Source organism: Canis lupus, chromosome 21 (genome assembly GCF_048164855.1).
Source record: "Canis lupus baileyi chromosome 21, mCanLup2.hap1, whole genome shotgun sequence".
NCBI lineage: Eukaryota > Metazoa > Chordata > Mammalia > Carnivora > Canidae > Canis > Canis lupus.
This window is the reverse complement of record NC_132858.1, coordinates 38,273,575-38,291,003: the sequence shown is the minus strand read 5'-3', so window position 1 is coordinate 38,291,003 and position 17,429 is coordinate 38,273,575. Positions and strand designations below refer to the sequence as shown.

General features: G+C 39.5%; 1 protein-coding gene across 12 annotated transcripts in view; it reads right to left on the bottom strand.

Annotated features, from left to right (window-relative positions):
• Window positions 1–17,429, bottom strand: part of MAGI2 (membrane associated guanylate kinase, WW and PDZ domain containing 2) — a 1,329,894-nt gene that overhangs the window by 185,632 nt on the left and 1,126,833 nt on the right. The gene's annotated exons all lie outside the window — the stretch shown is intronic.

The window sequence follows — 17,429 nt, the reverse complement described above, 5'->3', positions numbered from 1 at the left end:
ATGACTGCATTCATATTACTTCGTTAATAGCAAACCATAATGAAAAAATATGCTACAGTTTTTTTTCAAGAAGCCCAAATAACTTCGTTGGAATTATATTAATTTTTCTAAGGACATTTCCTTATTTGGAGGCTGAGGAGTCTGAGGCACAGAGAAGGTAAACTGTATGGTAAGTGGTCAGCTGTTTTACAAGAACTGAGATTGAACCATCCTAGGGGTCACTGTGTCACAGTGGTAGCTGGAAAATGGGGGAGAGGGCGAGGTGTGGGGGGAGACAAAGAGAATACGTACAGAAATTAAGTTCTTCAAGGTAAGTACTTTTGCTTAGTATAAAAAATAATCTGCTTGGCATACCTTCCTTATGCGGTTAAAAAGTAATCAACAAGACTTCATTGGTCCTAAATATTCTTTTTTTCTGTTTTTACTTTTATTTGCATTTACTTTATGCGGAATTTACTCCTGGGCCATAAGTTTTTGTTTCTTCAGTTTCTTCAGGGGTATCTCTTTCTTCTATGCAACCTCCTCTTCTGGTTTTAGGAACAGTCTGCTCTTTTTCGTAAGGATCATCTAGGTGCAGCAGGGAGGGCTCATGCATGGGTTAATCTGACCACGAGCCCTGTAAGATCCACGCTGCATCTTGGGGACTTTGCTCACCTGTGGGTGCTCAGTGCCCAGATAATCTACATCTAAGCATTTACACTCAGTATTACTCTCTGTACTATTAAGCACGTGCAGTAAAAATTCAGCACTCTTTTGGGTCACTGACCCTGTGTGCAGGCTCACAGTTTGGCCTGAGCACACCTACCACCTCCATCAGGGCAGTGATGGGATGGCACACGTTGCTTCTGCAGAGTGACATCCTTCAGATACTTGGTGGCTTTACGGATATGCCTACCCTTGATGGCCTGGGCAGCTTAGTGTGTTTAAAATGAACATGAAGATTTGAACCTCTTGATTTGCATAATTTTGTAGGGTTTTCTGGGTCAAGTGAAGAGTGAACCATTTTCAGAGATCACCTTGGGCCACTTACAGACGAGCTCATTTGTCCTAAATTTAAAAATAATGTATATACCTGTTATGAATCAGATTCCAGTGTATAAAAGAATAACTCTTTGGGGACTGTTCTCCCACGGAGCCCTTCTCTAAGCAGGTATCTATTTATTATCCTAGCGCTGCAATATTGTATATCAAGAAGCAGCTCAAACTGTTTGTTAATTGAATGACTCATGTATCAACAAAACCATGCTTTTTTTTTTCAATTTAGTGAGCAATTTCTATTATTACAAATGGTATGCAGATTGGACTGTCTCTGCTGTGATCCAAATGACCATTTAGATAATGAAAAGCAAAAGATAATTCCTTGTTCTTTTTTTCTTCCATTATTATTATCATATGGTATCAAGTTTTTTTAAAAAATAGTAAAAACAAGCTTAAAAATAACGGTGAGGAGGGCAGTTGACATAACTGACCCTAGTAAGCCAAAACATAAACAGTTTTGCTCATGTCAATGTTAGTTGGTATCTGAAAAATGCCCAATAAAAATGAAATATTGAAAATAAGCCACATACTGTATGTTTATCATCTTAAAAACTGGGACTCCTATAAAATGGTTATGGTTGAAAACTGTAGCCCCTTTATAGGAAATATCTAGAGGAAGCTGGACACACAATTATCTAGATGTTTAAGTAATCCTGCTCAGGCATGGGATCAATACTAACTGTAGTACCTCAGTGCACATTGTGGGGACCTGATGCTTCATCTTATGAAATGAGGGAAGGTATGTAATCTATCAGGTTTCTCAGCTCTCCTTGGAACTCAGAGTCAAATTTAATGCTCAACTGTAATAACCATCTTACCTAAGGAGATGAGAAGAATTAGCTCATCTTACATACTCTGTGAGTTCTTATCTCTCCTTCCAACTAAAGGACAAAAATTCTGTCCCACGTGTGGTTCGATTATAACTTAATTATAAGGATCTAATCATATCTTTTTTCTTTTTTGGAAGCAGCTGAGAGTGAAAATTACAGATAAATAAATACATTTATCTCCTTGACTCACTCTGTAAAATGCCAACAAAAACAAATTGATCACTAATTTTACAGTGAAAAAAAATTGTAACCTATTGGCCAATTAACCATTCCTTTCCATGAAGGATAAGATTTATTTGTTGATTTATGGAATTGCCAGCAACAGGTCTTCTGCAAAAGTTGTCACTTGTCCAGTCTCACATGTCAAAACATTCAGTTATTTCCTCTGCTTTCTTTATGTCATCACCTTCTTTGTGGGGCACCAGAATGGATTTTGAGTATTTGCTGTTTTACATTTGTAAGGTGCTGGGAGTTTCTTAGACACTGATACAAATGTATTGAAAATGGTTGCTCTCTTATGGAGCTCTCAACTCTGCAAGGGACATTATGCTAAAAGATGATTATTCCTCCTATGGAAAACGTGTAATCATCTGACCTCTGAGCAGTTAGGGTGCCAGAACTAAAATGGCATAAGAGGGATAGTGGTCAAGATCAGACAAGGAGAGAGGGATGTTTAACGTGACCACCTTTCATCAGAGCTACTTTGGCTTCCCATTCTTTTAAGGCTGTTTCATTTAGTCTGACCTCAGACCATTGGCATGACCCAGGACTTCTTTACTGATCCTATTATGGCAGTTTCTGGAATATTTCTAATTATGACTTATGCAGCAGAGGCTTCAGTCTGAAGCAATAGTTAGTCTTTCTGAGACATTGTTAAAAAAAGGTTGGTTGGTATGGAGTAAGTAATTTCAGGTAGTAAAAATGGTATCAGAATAGATTTCCCCAAATATAGATAACTTATGTGGCCCTTTGTGTTTCTTTGACAAGTTATCAATTATGCTATAAACATTTAAATTAAAATAAATAGAAAACATCTACCTCAGATATGCTTGATTTGGTTTGATTAAGCCAGAAGGTCAAGTTTTCTATATGATTAAACTCCAACTTTCTGTTCAACTCCACTGGAAGAGCTACAGAAATACTACAATAGTGTGGACCAAACTATTATATAAGTGTACAGTTGTTTTGGGGGTAGGATGGCCCCTCTTGGAAACCAAGTTTATTCCAATTAATATTTATTTATTTATTTATTTATTTATTTATTTTAAAAGATTTTATTTATGAGAGACACACACGGAGAGAGAAAGGAAGAGACATAGGCAGAGAGAGAAGCAGGCTCTCTGTGGGGAGCCCGATGCTGGACTCGATCCCAGACTCTGGGATCATGCCCTGAGCCAAAGGCAGATGTTCAACGGCTGAGCCACCCAGGCGTCTCTCCAATTAATATTTAAATAAAACCACCAAAACCAAAGGAAAAACTTTTAAATCCTTATTTCTGTAGTTTTCTTTTTTCTAGAATCATTCTAGTTGGAGATAGATCACAGAAGCAAGATAGGTGTGGTTTAGTCAGAGTATGACTCTTGGGTTTCCTTCCACCCATCTCCATGGGAAATAGAACAAGGATCTGGAGAACTTTTTCTTAATCTTTCAGAGCTATGAACCTAACTCACAGGAGAAAGGAATGTGTGTACCTAAAGAGCATTTCTTTAAAATAACAGTAACAACATCTTTACGTTTTAGTTTATTTCTGGCCTCGTTTCCTCTACTTCTATAGAAAGCAGTATATTATATTCCCTTGTGGGATTAAAATTTCTTTATGATGGTCCATGTTTTCCATATTAATCCTTTATTGGTGTGTGTGTGAGCACATGCCTACAAATGCAAACATTTATTTAATCCTTACTCTTAAGACAACAAAAGTGAAAGACCTTAATGTACAGAGTTATAAACTGAAACATAAGTAGAGACATAAAGGGGGGGGAATAAGAGAATAAATGGGAAAATTTAGGTGCAGCTAATAAGAAAACTTAGATGCATTTAATATGAAGTTCAAAATGGAATTAGATTTTTAAAATCCATCTTCATTAGAATAAGAAATTAAACTCAAATAAATTTTTAATTCTGCACCTAAAAGCACAGTGAGAGGGCCAGAGAAACAGAAGCCCAGTGCAAAGAGCTTAGATAAGAAATTCCACTACTCGGGACACCTGGGTGGCTCATAGGTTGGGCATCTGCCTTCGGCTCAGGGCGTGATCCTGGAGTCCCAGGATCAGGGCCCACATCGGGCTCCCTGCATGGAGCCTGCTTCTCCCTCTGCCTATTTCTCTGCCTCTCTCTCTCTCTGTCTCCCATGAATAAATAAATAAAATATTAAAAAAAAGAAATTCCCCTGCTCAAAAATAGAAGACAACACTGATTTCATACTGAAATTTCAATTGAATTCTATATGTCAATAAATGCAACTTTTAGTAAACTACAGGACTATGGTTGTTGTATAAAATGCAATATGCTAAGCTAAATTTCAATTTTAGATAGAAAATGATTTTTTAGCATAATATGTCCTATACATTGCATGAGCTATGTTACATAGGACACTCTCATACTAAAAAAGATTACAAATTTGTTGATTATTTGAAGTTCAGTTTGAATGGGAATTCTGTCTTTTGTTTTGTTTTGTTTTTGAGAGAACATGCAGGCACAAGCATGGGCTGGGGGAGGTGGTGGGGGGAGGCTGGACGAGCAGAAGGAGAGGGGGAGAGAGAATCTTAAGCAGGCTCCATGCCCAGTGCAGAGCTTGATCTCACAACCATGAGATGGTGACTTGAGCCAAAGACAAGAGTCCGATGCTTAACCAACTGAGCCACCCTGGTGCCCCGGGGAATTCTGTATTTTTATTTGCTAAATCTGAACACCCTATAAAGGGAACATTTTATGTAAGTCCATTTAAAAACGAAAACACGATAGTTAGTCTACTGCAGGTAATATCTCATCTAATTAAATAAAAAAAAAAAACAAAGAGAAAATACTTAATATTTCCTTTTCTTGCACTCCCTCCAGTGTTTTATTGTGAGGAATCTTGCTTTAGAGAAACCTCAGAACGCTCCATTTGCTATGCACACTACTGGTTTCTGTTGGTTGTCTGTCCATCAGCAGCCTTATCTGAGGTCCTCCCCTCACGTGATGCAGAACTCTATGGACAATGTGAGCATCACAAAAGACCATTTTCAAATTACTTGAGGACTGGTTGGCACCATTGCCTTGTCCCAAGAGGAATGTTCCACAACCTGCTCTTCTCAAAACCTGCCTTTGACACATGATAATCAGAATGAAAAAATTATAGCTCTAAAGGGAGGCCCTTTAGAGTTGTGTGTGTGAGATGTTTGGTAAGATTTTTTATTATTTATTTTCACATGGCAACAACATGATGAACTTTTTAAAATTACCCCAATTGGAATAAGGGATCAAAACACAACAAGGAGCAACTTAGATTAGAGAGAGTCCCGGCATCTTCAATTTGGAATAACGCCAAGGCAATTTCTCCAGATTTCTAGAAATTTCCCCAAAGAGAACTAAATCTTTCAATATGCCTCTATACTCCATTTGATATACTGAACTTCTATTTGCAGAATGTGAAATGGATTCTCCCTCAATTGAAGTACTTTGTACAACGTACGACGCTGGTTTTGAAGATTATCATTAGAGTTTCATGTATTTTAGAGAAGTTTCTGCAGTTACTAAAAACAGCAGAGATGCAAGGGGAATGTTTCATATTTCTCTTTTCCTTTAAGCAATATAAAAGAAGTGGGAGGCCCTCTGAAATAGAGACCTGCTTCATTGCAGAAGTCCATGCCCTGGTTTATTAAGAGCTGTGTTGTGTTTTGCTTAAAAAAGAAGGAAGATACAATGCTGTGAATGTACTTAGCACTACTGAACATGTACCCTTAAATGCAATTAACATGACAAATTTTATGTCATGTGTATTTATTTTTTTCATCTTTTATTTTATTTTTTTGTATTTTTTTATTGGAGTTTGATTTGCCAACATATAGTATAACAGCCAGTGCTCATCCCGCCAAGTGCCCCCCTCAGTGCCCGTCACCCAGTCCCCCGTCCCCCCACCCACCTCCCCTTCCACTACCCCTTGTTCATTTCCCAGAGTTAGGAGTCTCTCATGTTCTGTGTCCCTCACTGATATTCCCACTCATTTTCTCTCCTTTCCTCTTTATTCCCTTTCACCATGTATATTTCATCATAATTAAAAAAAATGAAAACTAAAGCTATGAAAGCGGATAAAGAAGTAAAGCAGGAAGGAGCATGTGCATATTGCATGAGTGTGAGAGAGAATCTAAGGGTAAGAAAGAAAATTTCTTTTTCACGGTTTCTCTGCTATCCTGCTGGAGGACCGGAAACTCACCTAGACACCCACACAAACCCTTCTACCTCTAACGTTATCCTTTCTCATAAAGGATTCGAGGCAATAAAGGAAACTCATGTTCTTACTACATTTCTGAAAATATTTCAGGGACTGTTAGAAAGTCTTCCAATAGAGGAAATAATTTTTTTTTTTTTTTTTTTAGTTTCCCAAAGTGGGGGAAAGGCCCTAGAGTTTTTAGAATCTCCAGTTAGGACTAATTTGAGGGAGAAAAATCACTAATAAAGTTAATCTTTAATTTAAGGATCCTCCCATTATCCCACAGCCTGGCAACTTTTTCATCAAACATTCAGCCTTTGGTAAATGTAAGCCAGCAGGGTAACGAGCTAATTTCCATTAAAAGTAGTTCAATGTTATTCACTTTTTTTCCTGAGTTTTGACTGATTCATGTATGTCTTATTAAAATTCATTAAGTGAGTTAAACCCTGCAGTTCCTTTAGATAACTTATTTAAGCTATTTGAAGTCAGAAAGGGGCATTTTTTCTTAATGAGAGTGACCTGGGCCAAGAAAACCCCCCAACCTCTCCATGAAGTATAGAAGTCACACTGCTGGTGATGGTAACACAAACCTCATATCACCAACCTTCAGCCAAGCACAATATTCAATTTGCAAAGAAAAATTCAAACTGGTTGCCATCTTTGGCCAGAATCTGTTTTTATGTGGTAAGCTGAGGCTTTCTCTGCAATGCTTTAAAAATGATCCTTTCTGCATCTTTTAAATAAAAGTGTTTTTCTTATAAACACCACAAAGCTGTTTTCAAATAGCATTTTCCCCCTGGCTTTGTTCCTTATGGAGAGAGCAGTCTGGCCATTTAAAGTAATCCCAATGAGTATCTAGAAAGGATAAGCCTGCACATGTTGTCTTCTGATAAACTCAGCTATATAAAGGATGCGTTCAAAATAAAGCAGGCCAGGTGAATAGCCTCGAACAGGAATAAAGGCACGCAGTGAAAGAGGAAGAAGTGTGTCAGGGAGGCTAAAACTCAGAGTGAGGTGAGGCTTGCAGAACATATGAACAACTACAAAGGACTTTTTTCTTTATGTCCTGAACAGAACCAAGAGCGGTAAAGAGAGAAACTGTATGTTTACAGTGTGCTGTAAACAGTTGGCAAAGAAAATGTGGAAGGGTATCAATACTTGCAAATAGAAAATTCCAATTCCGAGAGCAATATATTTTTTAAAATGATGAATATATAGCATCAAGTTTTTTTTTTTTTGTTTTTGAGAAACCTGTCTAGAAACATCTTTATGTAACTTAAGAAAGATGAAATGTCTGTTTCACTTTACATCAACATTAAGTACTAATTGAGCTATCGGTGTCTCACAAGCACCATAAATTCAACACAGAGAAAATGGAACCCTTGATCTTTCCCCCTCAAGTCTTCTCTTCTGCGTTCCTCATTTTGGTAAATTTCACTTGTCCTTCCAAGTTTTAGAGACAGGAGGCTGAAAGTCATTCTTAACATCTCCCTCTCCCTTATTTCCTTATCACCAAATCCCGTTTGACCTCCCAAATCTATTTCAGGTACACTTTCCATCTCCACAGCCACCACTGTAATCCACGCTCACCATCATCTGCTGCCTGAATCAAAACAACAGCAAATTTGCTGATGTCACAGGGTCTGATTATGCTTAAAATCCTTCAATGAATTCCTACTGAATTTAGGATAAAAAATAAAACCTATCAGTTCATCCTCATTTACTATTCCCCAGAGGTCTCATGGGTCACTTCCCTTCACTCATTGACTTTCCTTGAATAAGCCAGAGTTTTCTTTTTTTTTTTAATTTTTTTATTTATTTATGATAGTCATACAGAGAGAGAGAGAGAGAGAGGGAGAGGCAGAGACACAGGCAGAGGGAGAAGCAGGCTCCATGCACAGAGAGCCCGACGTGGGATTCGATCCCGGGTCTCCAGGATTGCGCCCTGGGCCAAAGGCAGGCGCCAAACCGCTGCGCCACCCAGGGATCCCCAAGCCAGAGTTTTCTAACCACAGGGACTTTGCACAGGCTCCTTCGTATGTCCACCCTTTCCCACCCTCCACACAGCTATCTCTAACTCCTTCTTTAGGTGTCAGCTTAAACAACACCCTGACCTTTTGATTTTTATTATTTTTAAGGATTTATTTATTTATTTGAGAGTGAGAGAAAGAGAGAGAGAGAGAGAGAGAGAGAGAGAGAGAGAGAGAGAGACTGAGTAGGGGGAGGGGCAGAAGGAGAGAGAGACTCCTCACTCCTCAAGCAGACTCCCTGCTGAGCACAGACCCTAATGTGGGGCTTGATCCCAGGACCCCAAGATCATGACCTGAGCCCAAGTCAGATGCTTAACTAACTGAGCCACCCAGCTACCCTTGACCCTTTATTTATTTTATTTTATTTTATTTTATTTTATTTTATTTTATTTTATTTTTTACCTTTTATTTTAAATCAAAGTTCTCTATTATATTTTTTCATTGTATCCTGTAGTTTTCCTATATTTATGAAATTGCATTCCTGTACTTATATTTGTGAAATTATTAGTTTAATGCCCATCCCCCCAACTAAGGTATAAATTCCATTTGTGAGGGATAATATCAATTTTGTTCACAATGTATTCCTACTACTTTACACAATGCCTGACATATATTAGATCCTTCAATAGACACATCTGAATGAAAGGATTATGATAGTGAAGGGTGCACGAGGAGGGTAGAAAGAAAGAGTTGTAAGACACTTGGGAAAATGGATGAGGCATGGTGATTTGTGGGCAGTGGAAGATAATATAAAGAAGAAGATGAAATATATTATGACTTGTAGCTTGGGAACCTGCATAGGTGATGGTGTCTTTAGTTAAAGTAGGAAATGCAGGAAAAGAGGCTTCTGTGAATGGAGTATAGTGAAATGAGTTTGGGTGAAATGAATTCAAAGTGCTTTTTTTTTTTTTTAAAAAAGATTTTTTTTTTTTTTTATTCATGAGAGACAGAGAAAGAGAGAGAGAAAGAGAGGCAGAGACACAGGCAGAGGGAGAAGCAGACTCCATGCAGGGAGCCCGAAGCGGGACTCGATCCTGGGTCTCGAGGATCAGGCCCTGGGCTGAAGGCGGCGCTAAACCGCTGAGCCACCCGGGCTGCCCTCAAAGTGCTTTTGAGAGCTTGGGTTCAGGCAGAGAAGTTGTGAGTGGTGGGCTCTATTGTCTGGTGATTAGTAGAAGATTCAGGATAAGAGATGTAATATGTCAGGTTAAATGTAAAATACCATGTGGCATGAATGAAACCTCCTTAGGGGATGCAGAAGAAGGAATGAAGTGCTTGAGAAGTGACAAGAGAGCCAAGTAAAGAGAAAGTTTCAAGAAGTAATAAATGGAAATACTCCTAAAACAGGGTTTTAAGTGGATCACCAAAAAGGAGGGTCACCAGTAGCCTCTGTGGAAGCAGTGTAATTACTATGAGAGGGGTAGAAATCAGATTTCAGTGGGTGTGAATGAATGGCAAGGGAGGAAGTGGAACCGAGAACTGGCTATAAGGTTGAAGGGATAAGGTTATAGTGGTCCCATGCCCACCAAAGAAAGATTTGGGGAAAGCATGCTTACATTCAGATGAGAAGGCATCTGAACAGAGATAGTCTGAAGACTCAGGGGGAAAGAGGATAATTGGTGAAATTATTTCATGAGGACAGAGGATGGGATCTAGAATACAGGAGGACCTAACTTTAATTGAGAGAGAAGAATCCAAGTCCTCATCCAGAAGCTGGAGCAGATCATGTGTGTATGTTTGTGTGTGTGTAAGTGAGTGTGTGTGTGTGTGTGTGTGTGTGTGTTTGTGTGAGAGTGTGTGTGAAATTCCCCAGGTTCTACCCTGTGGGCGGGGTGGGGGTGGAGGGAGAAGGGCCTGGATGGGAGAATTTACTCACAGTGGGGGATTAGTAGGGGTTCTGGTTATGCAGGGAGACTGGAGGACAGAACAACAACAACCTGTGTTCAGGGGTAAAGGTGTAAACAGAAAAACAACTCCTGAGACAGGATGGCGGAGAAGTTACATACACACAATATGGGATAAAACTGACCTGAGTTCCAGTCCCAGCTCTATCTCTCACTAGTAACATGGTCTCACGTGTGCACAGGAGAGCATCTACTACCAGAATTAACTCCTGGGCTCTGAGCAAGACCCTGGGTCTGCATAATGGCTTACACCTGAGTGAGTGTGAGCACTCCCCTAATCTCTCTATGGCTCAGATTCCTTATCTGCAACAAAGTAAAGATAATAATAGGTATGATTTTAGTGAGAACTTAATAATGCACTTTACGTTATTGATATAAAATGGTGCACAGTTCCATTTATTGCTTTTGATGTGTTTTAAATTCTTTTTCTACAAATTAGATGTCCGTTTTTCAAAAAGGTGTGCAACAATTTATTGCTACAACACATTAATTTCTTAGTTATTTTAGGCTTTTTGCTCTTTTAAGCTTCCTTTTAAGTTCTTTTAAGCTGCCTTTTGCTATGTGGAATATGGCTTGCTCTGATTTGCTTTAAATAATTTTTTTTTTTTGCCTTAAATGAAGTAAACTGTTGTTCTCATCCCATTAGTTTTCCATCAAGTTTCTACTGGTCTTGGTTAGAGGGATAAGGTAGCCCATTGACCTCACTCAACCTCACTCTAGTATAAACTATAGCCTCAGTTTGTAATGATTATAATATTCCTTTATGAATTGTCTTTAGCTTTGCATTTTTCTAGAACTAACATATAATGGTTAGTTATACTTAACCAATAAACTGGTTTTAATGCTCACCACAATTCATTTTATTCTACTATTTCTCCATTTTTGGATTTTGAATTTTGGTCCTTTGTTAGCATATGTCCTTGAATTTTTCAGCATATTTGATGTCATAGTTAGAACAGTGGTCTCTTAAAGAGGTCTATACCCTAATCCTCAAAATCTGTGTATCTAATTATGTGGCAAAAAAGATTATGCATATGTGATTAAGGTTAAGGACCTTGAGACTGGGAGAAAATCTTGGATTATCTGGGTGGGCCCAATTCAATCATGTTAAATCCTTAAAAAGGGAGAGCTTTCCTGGCTGCAGATGGAAAGAGATAGGGGGGTTGAGGAGGAGTCAACTTGCTGTTGGCTTTGAAGACAGAGGAAAAGGTCACAGGCTGTGGAATACAGGACTCCTTTAGAAATTGGAACTAGAAAAGACAAGCAAATGGGTTTCCCCCTAGAGACTCCAGAAAAGAATGACACCACGCTGACATGCTGATTTTAGTCCAGTGAGACTAGTGTTGGATTTCTGAGCTACGGTGCTCTCAGTAAGTCTATGTTGTTTCAAGCCACTAAGTTTGTAATCATTTATTGTGGCAGCAACAGAAAACTTAAACATGTGGTATCCTTTCTAAGCATTTGGATATGGATTCTAGTTTCATTAATAAATTCTAATATCACAATTTCTTTCCGACTCTGGGAGTTTTTTCCTATCGTTCTCGGACATTGAGCAATGTTGAAGACAAGCTTGGATCCACTCAATTTTTTTTTTGCAACTAACCTTTTGTTTTCTTTTGTGAATAATTGTAATTGTATAATATTTTCTTTATCTTTTTAAATTCTCTATAAATTACTAGAATATACCGAGGTGTGAATTTGTTTTGATTTTTCCTGGAATATAGTGAGAGCATTTGCTTCAGGTTTTCTCTTAAGCCTTTCTACTCAAGATTTGGTATCTGGGAACCAGATAGAAATGCAAACTCCTGGGCAGCCCTGGTGGCTCAGGGGTTTAGAGCCGCCTTCAGCCCAGGGCCTGATCCTGGAGACCCAGGAATGAGTCCCATGTTGGGCTCCCTACATGGAGCCTGCTTCTCCCTCTGCCTGTGTTTCTGCCTCTCTCTCTGTCTCTCATGAATAAATACACAAAATCTTAAAAAACAAAATAAATGCAAACTCTCAGACCTCAGACCCACTGAATCAGATCTGTAATTTAACAAGGCCTCCAGGTGATTCACATGCATGTGTGAGAAGTACAGCTGCAAGGCTATTCTAGTAGTAGATTTGATCTCCACTGCTTCATTTTTTCAGTTTCTCTTTAATTTCTTTGTCCATTAATATGTATCAAGAGTAAGTCATGCCCCTCCCTTTCTTCCAAGAGATTATAATCAAAGCTCTTGTTCACACTGCATTTCCTTCCCTCTCCTCTGGTAACTCTGACTAAGTTAGAGTTGCCCTCATCACGGAGACTCCATGTCAAGAGCAGAATGACTGGTAGCAATTGCTGTGCTTGCGACTGGTGTTGAGAGGGACGACAGCTTGAGATCTGCTCTGTAACTGGAGAGCTCTTCATGTTGGTCTCTACAGCACTAATTTTTGCAGTACCTGTTTCACCCTTTACTAACTCTGATGACCATTTTAATTTTTAGAAGTAATTCTGAGTCCCCAGATTTGGTTTTTATGTCCTTTTCACTTGGTCAAGCATCACTCTGTTTGGTTTTTGCATTTCAGCCTGCTGCCCATTTCTGTTATTTTTTAAATGTTACATCTTCTAGCATCTGAGGATTCCAAGTACATTTTCTCAGTTTCTTCTGTTTTCTGCAGCAAATCTGTTTCAGTGTCACACTGTTCCTCCTAATCTTTAAGGCTAGTTATAATGATCCCTTTCTTATATGCTTAACTATTTTGTTATATCCCCCTGCCAAACTTTAGAAATTCCTTTCATTTGAAAAAGGGAAGATTTATCCAGATGCAGGCTCATGAACTCTGTTGCTGCCCATCTGAGTGACTGTGTGACATAACACTCGCTTTGGATTTCATACAACAACGAACACATGCACAGCTTGCAGCTAGGCTTCCATCAGCCACTGTGTCCTATAGCTCTCTGGACTGTGGGGAGACCTCTTGATACAACTTCCTAACTTTATTTGCTTGTTTTGGGGAGAAACATTTGTGTTGTAAAAAAAAAATTTGAGATGGTCCCTACCTACCACCCGTAGGCCTCTTATAGCCCTGCCTCTGTCCATGGTGCTTAGTGTAATACTGCCACATGCCCCAGGAAGCAATTTGTCACCGCCCTCTTTTCTCCACTTTGCTCTGCTGTGCTTTGGGATTTGAGATTTCAGAATTGGTTAAAAGAGAGTAGTTGGGGAAAGAGAGCAATTGATTTTTAGTGGGAAGGAGGTTTAAATACGACTGGCACTGCCTTCTAAAGCAATACCCAGCAGTCTTATCATTGCTAGAATCTCTGAATCCTGACATTCCTTATCTTTCTTTAGTGCTTTACTGGGATGTTGGGAGAAACATGTAGATTTTTTGACTTGATGCCATTTTATTTTATTTTTAAAGATTTTATTTATTTATTCATGAGGGACACAGGGAGAGAGGCAGAGACAATAGGCAGAGGGAGAAGCAGGCTCCATGCAGGGAGCCCGACGTGGGACTTGATCCCGGGTTTCCAGGATCAAGCCCTGGGTTGAAGGCGGCACTAAACCACTGAGCTGGGATCCCTGGGTGGCACAGCGGTTTGGTGCCTGCCTTTGGCCCAGGGCGTGATCCTGGAGACCCGGGATCAAATCCCACGTCGGGCTCCCGGTGCATGGAGCCTGCTTCTCCCTCTGCCTGTGTCTCTGCCTCTCTCTCTCTCTCTCTCTGTGACTATCATAAATAAATAAAAAATTAAAAAAAAAACCACTGAGCCACCTGGGCTGCCCATTCATTCATCCATCCATCCATCCATCCATCCATCCATCCATCCATCACAGACACAGAGAGAGGCAGAGACATAGGCAGAGGGAGACACAGGCTCCTCACAGGGAGCCTGATGCGGGACTTGATCCTTGGACCAGATTCACGCCCTGGGCTGAAGGCAGACGCTCAACCACTGAGCCACCCAGGCGTCCCTTGATGCCATTTTAAATAGAACTTCTTAGTAGCATAGTCTGTTAATGTAAAGAACAATTTTATCTCTTGTTTATATGTTATATATACCTAATACACAAATTGTTTATGCACTAAGATCTGATACATAGGCAGAACTAACATTTGCTTATTTCCTGTTTCCTGTTTCCTGTTAAGCCTAACTTAACCAGTTAAGGCTTGAAATAAATCTTCATTTAAGGTCCTGGCATCCCTGATTAACATCACTTATGCACAGCTGGTGGGGATACAGTACAAGTATCGTCACAGGATTGCCCCTGGAATGTATTTTTCAATCAAAATCACAAAACAGAGATAAAAATAAATTTGCTTTGTGGTTGGAATTCTTGGCGTAATTGAGTTGTTTTTTTTTTCTCACACCCCCCTTTCTTATCCCCTAGTTCTCCTGTGGGACTCCCCATAGAGAAAGGAAAGATGGTTCTAATGAATCCACCATGGAGTGGAGAGTCATAGCTCATATCTCAGTATATGTGTTGTCAGAAGGAACTTCACTGACTGTAGTTTGTAAATCAATATTTTATATTACATGAAGACAAAAGATGCTGCTTATTTGGGTTCTCCCAACAGCAGGCCCTGAGATGGCAACTTGCATGATCCAGGAAGCACAAATAAAGAATGAAGAAAGTGAATCAAGGAAGTGAAACACACTGTAGAGCAGAAAATCACTGTGTGCACCTGGACTCAGGTGGATCTTCTGAGAAACCATAATGAACACACATCAGAACCTTCCTGCTGCAGGATGGAGAGGCCTGGACACTTATCCTCTGACTCTCTCTTCCCTGTGGGGGATAAGAATTGCTCCTCATTGAGTATTGTTCTCCCAAAGTTTTAATTTTGTCACATTTCTGAGTTGTCCCTGCTTAAGGCTGAGGAAGCACCTGCAGGGCCAGAGGAAGTTCTGAGACTGAGAGACTCCAGTGTTTGACGAGGGACTCTTGTTACTTTACTGGAAACATCCACAGTTGCCCATACTCAGGTGAGTGGAGAAGATACAAAGTAGCAGATCTTGTTGAAAAAAGTAGGCAAACCATATCTGCAGTGGGAGGAAAACCTAAATAAGTATGCACCTACAGTGATTATTTTGGGGAATAAAAGATTTACATCATGTTGAAGTGGGGATGGCAAATGAGTTTCAACTCACATGCCAGCTTTGATCAACTGACTGCCTGGAGTGAGTGCTTTGTTGAGAAGGATTCTCAAAAGGCTCAGTAGGCAATGGCATCTTTATCATTTAGCATCGCAGACATGGAAATGGGAAGACAGAAGGGTGGCATGTGAGCCATGTATTTGCCACAGTGCTTTAATATGGAGCCTTTTTTTTTTATTAATGTAAGTGCTGAGTGAGACATCTTTAAAGAAATACAATAAATTCTTCCACAGATTTGACCTTTCGAAATGCACAGCATGTAGAATGTCTCCAGTTAATGGGAGAATTCTCCAATTACTGTTATGAATAAGACAGGGATAAACTTCAAAGGCACAGCAGTTACAACAGGTATTAGCTTTGTCATTTTGCTACATGTTTCAAGTAAACATGCTAATTTATTTTCTCACAGATATATAAAAATTGAAATGGGGTCATGGTATTAACTGGAAAGTATAAAAGGGATCAAAGGCAGACAACATTCAGTAGTGTCAGTGCTTAGTCATAGCATCAATGTTGAGACAAGTGTAGTTCATTTTGGTGGTAGGGGGGTGGTGAGAACATTTAAGTTCCACTCTCTTAGCAAATTTGAATTACACAATACTGTGTTAACAACTATGAATATGTTAATTAACTAGATGGCAGGGATCCTTTCACTGTGTGTATCAAATCACAATGTACAATTCTATTTGTCAATTATACCTCAATAAAATGGAAAAAAAGGCCTTGGAGGAAGAAAATAGTCATTAATTCAAGTGGGGGGAAAAGTAATTCATCTGTCATAATGTCTTAATGAGGAAAATATTGCCATTTACTCTGGGACATGATTTTGACTTGCTGAGTCCAAGAATAAGTACAATATCAAATCTCAATAACTTGTACCATTGCAATTCAAATTGATTTCAAGTCTCGTGGTTATTATTTCCTAAATATTCCTCCATCCTCATCTCCAATGATGCATTTGAGTCCAAACTACCATCACGCTCTGCCTGTACCATGACAGCCACTCAACCTCTTTCCATCTGTTCTTCACTCTGCAGTCACAGTAATTTTTTCAGAGCACACATCTGATCATGTTGCTCTTCTACTTAAATCCAGATAATCAGCTTCCTACTACTTGTAAGAAGAAAGTGAAAATCCTTTAGAGAACCCCAATCTGTTTCCCATCCATCTTTCTAGCCTCACCTTGCTCTGGATGAGCTGCTTTGCTTTCTATACTCCAGGAACCTTCTCTCAGTCCCTCAAATCCTTCAGGCTTCACCAAGAGGCCCTTTGAGCCTACGTTCCTGCTTGTATCACCAAGTTAACACCTGTCTACTGTTTAGATCTTGGTTCCAGGGTCATTTCTTCAGGAAAGGCTTTCTGGACCTTTCCGAGCTAAATCCCATGGAGCTCTCATGGCTCCAAGAACCTCTCCTCACACTTCTTCCCATTTTCATGCTAAAACCACTTATTGGTAAAGACATATTTTTTTTGTGATAACTTTTTCTCTTTGCCATGAATCTAAAAAGTTCCCAGATGGCAGGGATCATATCTGTATTTTTGTTCATTATTGATTCTCTAGCTCCTAGCACAGTATCTAGCAATAGAGGTGCTCCCTAAATATTTGTTGAATGAATAAATGTCAACATGCATTTTTACCAATACTCAAAATTGTAATTTCTCTCTGAGGAAAGTCTCACATTTATTTAGCAGTTTATCATTTAAATAGCAGTTTCAGGCATATTGCTATATATTCCTTGTGACATTCCTGCAAAGGAGGTGGGGAAGGAATGACTACACACATCTTACAGAAGAAACCAAGGTTCTGATCGTGTCCTACCTACAGGCATCCAAGATGAACCAGGACTCAGCCCACATCCTCCTTGGCTCCTAGTCTAAATTTCCTTTCCCACAGACAGTCTTTCACAGCCAGGATGACAAGTTATTATGCAATTAGCAGACTAGTTAACTGTAATGGTCTTGTCTTAAGATCTTCTAGAAACTTGCAGTCTTAAGTTGGGTATTGCCTGTTGGTTTTACATTCAGTGGAACAGAAGTGACCAGCAGCAGTGACCACCTAGTGGCCCATGACGTTGGGGGCTATCATAGCAG